At 38.3% G+C, this 6,071-nt stretch overlaps 1 pseudogene; it reads right to left on the bottom strand.

Moving 5' to 3' along the window:
• Nucleotides 1-2,685: 2,685 nt before the first annotated feature.
• On the bottom strand, nucleotides 2,686-2,822 carry LOC122018194 (annotated as a pseudogene).
• Nucleotides 2,823-6,071: the final 3,249 nt, after the last annotated feature.

The raw sequence follows: 6,071 nt of genomic DNA, 5'->3' as shown, positions 1-6,071 counted from the left end.
CGAGAGTATGACATCGTATTACGTCATTATCAAGCTGAAATAACAATCGAAGTGCGAAATTAGCGAAAATATGGTGCTCCCTGACTGACGGGACAGGGAAAAATACAGTTGACATAAATACAAAAATAAAACGGGGACTCTATTAAAAAAATCCTATCCATCCTTTTGTAGCAAAAATAAATAAATAAATAAATAAATTTAAAAAAAAAAATTATGTTCAGCTCTTATGTGGAGGAAGGATTAACAGTAAATTATAGAAAAATCTTTAACTTTACATGTAGTTCCTATGTCTAAAAAATTTTATTTTCACTCCCTGTATATAAGATTTCATTTATTTCAATTCTCTGATGCAAATATCATTACCTAATTGTCTTTCAAATTTTTTAAGTACAAAAAATTTAAAAATGAATATAATTCCTTTTAAATTATAATTCAATATATTTCTAACCAAATTCAGTACTTTAAACAAGAATCCAGTATATTTATATCAAAATTGACCTCTCATATGTTTTAGGTATAAAAAATCTAAAAATAAATATAATTTCTCTTAAATTTGACACTTTAAACTATATTCCAATATATTTTTCTATCAAATTGAACATGACTTATTTCCTACTTAATATAATTCCTTCAAAATTCAGCACAATTCAAAGAAAATCTAATATATTTTCTATCTAATTGAGTATCATTTAAAGAAAATCTAGTATATTTTTCATCTAATTAAGGTGGAAAACAAGTCGTGCTCAATTTGATAGAAAATATACTAAATTCTATTTTAATGTGCTAAATTTAAAAAAAAATTATACTCATTTTTTGACTTTTTATACCTGAAAATATCAGGGATAATTAGGTAAATTAATATCTATCATTTTGGACTAGGAAGTGGAAACAAAGATTTTGGTCAATAGAAACTGCATGCAAAGTTGAATTTATGATTGGAAACTGCATGTAAATTTACCCGAGGATTAACTTATAGACAGGATCGTCTCAATTTGTTAAGAGCATGGTTGTAAATAAATTAAATATTCATAAATAAATTTGATATTTAATTTAATAAGAATTTCGCTAATATCTAAACGAACCAAGTTAAAATTAAACTTAAGTCAAATTTGAACCAAGCTCAAGAGAGTTCGATAACATCTAAAGAAGCCAAGTTTCAAACAAACTCAAGTTCATAAAAAATAAATCAAGTCAACCTTGAACAATCATATCAAAAGCTTAGTTCATTTTAAACTTAACTTGATTCGACTTGATTACCTTATCAAACAAGCTTAAATACCTCAAATCTCAACTCGGACGGACTCGTTTACCGCTCTAGTTACAAGGACCTAGGAAAAAAAATCAAGAACTTTAATATTTTTTAAAAAATTAATATAAATTTTTAAAAATATTTTATATAAAATTCATTTTTTAATGTAAAAAATATTAATTAAAATTTTATATTCGTAACAAGTTTTTCCCAAGGATAAAATTGATAAATTATTTATTTTTTCTGAGATATTATTTTAATAATTTTAATTTTTAAAACTTTATGAAATTATATTAACAAATATTGTCAGTAGAAAAATTAATTGATAAAATATTTTAAGTCATACATGCATTAGAAAAAAAATAATTTTTTTATAAGATTGAGTTGATTTATTGTTTTTTAAGTATTATGAAATTTTAATTAGTTTTTTATTTAAATTTTTAATTGATTTTTTTAGTGTTTTAATTTTTAATATGAGTAACAAATTCTTCTATTTTTCTAACATTTTTCAATTTCATATTCAGAATCATTTGATGTTTAAAAAAACAACATACACATGAATGAATGGAAAAAAGAAAAAAACAAAAACTTTTTCTGTTCTTATTTGAAACGGGAAAAAAACAGAGCCACAAAAAAAAAATTGATAGGTGATTGAGTCCGAAAGTTAATGGGATGGAAAGTTGAGGATATAATATTTTCATTGACCATTTGTAGATTTTACTCTGACCGATAACATAGATTATGTCGGTGCTGAGTTAGGAAATGGGTCCCCGCGTTGGTCCTTCGACGCTCAAGTCAGTCATCGATGAAATAAAAGGTAGAGCAACCACAAGAATGAAGAGTAGCACTAGTAGTGTTTCTTTGCGTACCTCTGCCAATGTTTGGACTTCCCTTTGTATAGAGTTCCTGTAGCGTGCATGCACGCTCCCCAAGACGAGCACGCTTCCCTGAAAAGACTTGTCAGTAAAGTATCCCTGACATGGTACCTTAACAGGCCGAGCATATCTCTGAAGTGACAGTAGAAACTTCCGTCGTACGATCTTTTGGTTGTCCATGTCCGGTGTCAGCGACACTAACTCCCAAAAGGATGTCGATAGATAAGGCCGAGTGAGTTGGCCGCTCGGCCGGAACTTCGCTGCTCCTGTGTCTCGTCCGCTCGGTCGGAACTTCGCTACTCCTATGCATGTGTCTGCTTGATCATAACTCCGCTATTCTTGTGTCTCGTCCAATTGACCGGAGCTCCATTGTGCCAATATCGAGTCCTATCGCAAGGTCGAGTGGGGTAGCTGCTCGGTCTGGCTTCTACACATTGTCTCCTCTTCTGTCCGGCGTCCATTACTCCCTTGAGCGTTGGTCATTTGACACTTCCCCGTGTCAAAGGCGAGATCGGATCGGAACCTTCTCCCCCCGAGATCATACCGGAACCTTCTCCCCCCGATCGGGGCATATATAGTAGTGCAACGCAAGGGAGACTCTCCCTCATAGAAAATTATTTTAATTTTTTTATATTAGATATTAAACTGATAAAAACATATATTACACTTGACTTTAGCCAAAAGATCGAGAAATGTATACTTCTTATAGAAATTTCTCCGCTCGCGGTGTTATTAATTCTAAAATATGAGACTAAAGAAAACCATGACAGTGCATACTTTTTATATAAAAAAAACTAGAGAAAATTACTAATAAGTGTTAAAATTATTTTTAGTGTGAAAAGAAAAAAAAGGACATTAATGTAATTTCATTTTTGGCTTCATCAAAATTAGTTAGTAAATATCCACGTTTTTAATAAAATAGTAAAATATATACCTATATCACATAAATAATAAATATAATAATATATTATTAATTATTATAGTTAATTATCTTAAACGAGTTCGAACTAAGCTAGTTTAATTTTTAAACAAGCTTTTTTCAAGTCGAGCTCGAACCGAGCTCGAGCTATTTAATTTTATTATGAGTCGAGCTTGAGCTTAAGAACTAAAGCCCAAATCAAACTCGAGCTGAGCTTGAGCTTAGGGATAACCAATTAAGCCCGAGCTCGAGCCTTTTACTGTGTGGCGACTTCCATGAGACAGATCAGCTCCTTAGCAGATCTCTTCGGTGGGCGATGCTCTGGCTAACTGGAGTTGAGCTTACCTGAATCCAACTTCGATCTTATTCTCGAGCAGTCTTCCTTCCCGGCTTCTTATCCCGCGAACCTTGCACATGCCCTTCTTATCTACCGATATACTCTTCCGCAGCACCTCGTCCTTCGGATGCACATAGTCCATTGACTTCTTTCCCGTGCCATCCTTATTGTTAGGATCCTTTGTACGGCTAGAGAGGGGGGTGTGAATAGCCGCCCCAAATCTTTCGCGTTTCTTCCTACGATTAGGTTAGTCGCAGCGGAAATACAAGAAAGAAACTAAGGAGAAGAAAAACAAACCTCAACGCAAGGATGTAACGAGGTTCGGAGATTAGGGCTCCTACTCCTCGGCGTGTCCGTAAGGTGGACAAGTCCAGTCAATCCGTCGGTGGATGAGTCCCCGGAGAACCGGCTAATGTCAAACTCCTTGTGGGTGGAGAAACCTCGCCACAAACGTTTGCAAAAGCAAACAAAGAGTACAATTACAAAGAATAAGCAAGAAATACAGTAAGAATACACAAGCACTCTACCAATCTTGCTTTCTCGTCGACTGGAGTCCGGATGAAGCAGCAGCTTCAAAAACCCTAACAGCAGCAGCTGTTCCAGTCGGGGAAGCTCACGCGAAGCTTGCGAGGAAGGAACTCAACAGAGCTCAAGCACCAGAACAGCAGCTCTGTAGCAGAAGAGAAGAGGAAGAAGGAGTTGTCGCACAGAAGATGCCCTCGATTCTTTTATACCTGCGAAGACAGAAGCCAGCGGAGAAGAAATCTAGCCGTTGCGTTGCAACGGCTAGTGCCCTGATCGGTCTGTGGACCGATCAGGGAACCTACTGATCGGTCCCCAGACCGATCAGCTTCATTCACAGAAAGTTGCCCAACTTTCTGTTCGTTTCCTGATCGGTCTGTGGACCGATCAGGCCACAGCTGGATCGGTCCACAGACCGATCCCACCTCTCCCGGCTGCGTCGGTCGTGGAGACCGATCAGTAAGCCCACCGAACCATGATCGCTTTCTGTTTGTTATCTGATCGGTCACCAGACCAATCAGATACACAAACGTATCACTGGATCGGTCTGCAGACCGATCCAGAGCTTGGTTTTTGCCCAAACCAAGTCCCAAGTCTCCCAAACCAACATTCGGTCAACCTCGACCTGTTGGTACTTAATTCCTAGCATCTGGTCACTCCCTTGACCTGCTAGGACTTTCCTCAACACCAGATGTCCGATCATCCCTGATCCATCTGGATTTTCCCTTGCCTGGCTTCACTCACCAGGACTTTCACCTGGCTTCACTCACCAGGATTTCACACTGCCTAACATCCCAGTTAGGACTTTCCCACTGCCTGGCTTCACTCACCAGGACTTTCACCTGGCTTCACTCACCAGGACTTTTCCTTTCACCTAGCTTCACTCACTAGGATTTTCACCTGGCTTCACTCACCAGGATTTCCACACTGCCTAGCTTCACTCACTAGGTCTTTCCCCTGCCTGGCTTCACTCACCAGGACTTTCTCCAACTGCCTGGCTTCACTCACCAGGACTTTCCGACTGCCTGGCTTCACTCACCAGGACTTTCTCCCGTGCCAAACTCCCTGTTTGGACTTTCCCCGTGCCAAGTCTCCATACTTGGACTTTCCGCGTGCCAAGCTACCTGCTTGGACTTTTCCCCGTGCCAAGTCTCCGTACTTGGACTTTTCCAGTGCCAAGTCTCCATACTTGGACTTTTCGCGTGCCAAGCTCCCTGCTTGGACTTTTCCGTTTGCCAAGTCTCCATACTTGGACTTTTCAGGTCAACCAGGTCAACCTTGACCTAGGGTTGCACCAATAATCTCCCAACCATCTATTCTTGTCTCACATCAAGAATACAACTCTTCCACGAGTGTCAAACATCAACATGCAACTCAACTAGGTCAATCTTGACCTAAGGTTGCATCAACAATCTTCCCAAGTCAAACATCAAAATACAACTCGAGTCAAGTCAACTCGAGTCGGGTCAACCAGGTCAACCTTGACCTAAGGTTGCACCAACAATCTCCCCCTTTTTGATGTTTGACAAAACTATAATCAAGTTAGGTTAACCCGATAACCTAACTTAGGTTTTCCAACCATCTTCCAATGTCCAATGTTCTTTCCTTGAACATTCTCCGGACATTCTCCCCTTAGGTTAACCCGATAACCTAACTTGGGTTCTCCAATAGTTCTCCCCCTTTTTGACACACATCAAAAAGAATTCCAATGTTCTTCCTTGAACATTCCTTGACATTCTTCCCCTAGCTTAGGTTAACCCGATAACCTAACTTGGGTTCTCCAATAAACACTCTCCCCTTTTTGACACACATCAAAAAGTAAAAGGAGGATATCAAGGTCAAAAGTTTCTTTCTAATGAAAGTCTCATACCTTTCATTAAAACTCTTAATTTCCCCCTTGATACTAAACTCAACAATCAACTTAGTGATAATCTCATATCACTAATCCTCAAAAGTTTTAAGGAGTAAAAACTCCCCCTAAAAGTCAACTCCCCCTTGACCATTGCACCAACAATGTCTTGGAGAGTTTCAAACCCTTAGAAACCTAAACCACAAACTCTCACAGCCGGAATTTCAGATATACAGTTGAAATTCAGCTTTTGGCACGCCCTGATCGGTCACCAGACCGATCAGGATCCCATTGGATCGGTCCCCAGACCGATCCACATT

The sequence above is a fragment of the Zingiber officinale genome, chromosome 8B, assembly GCF_018446385.1.
Source record: "Zingiber officinale cultivar Zhangliang chromosome 8B, Zo_v1.1, whole genome shotgun sequence".
NCBI lineage: Eukaryota > Viridiplantae > Streptophyta > Magnoliopsida > Zingiberales > Zingiberaceae > Zingiber > Zingiber officinale.
Note: the sequence above shows the minus strand (reverse complement) of the source record. Positions and strands in the feature narration are given on the sequence as shown.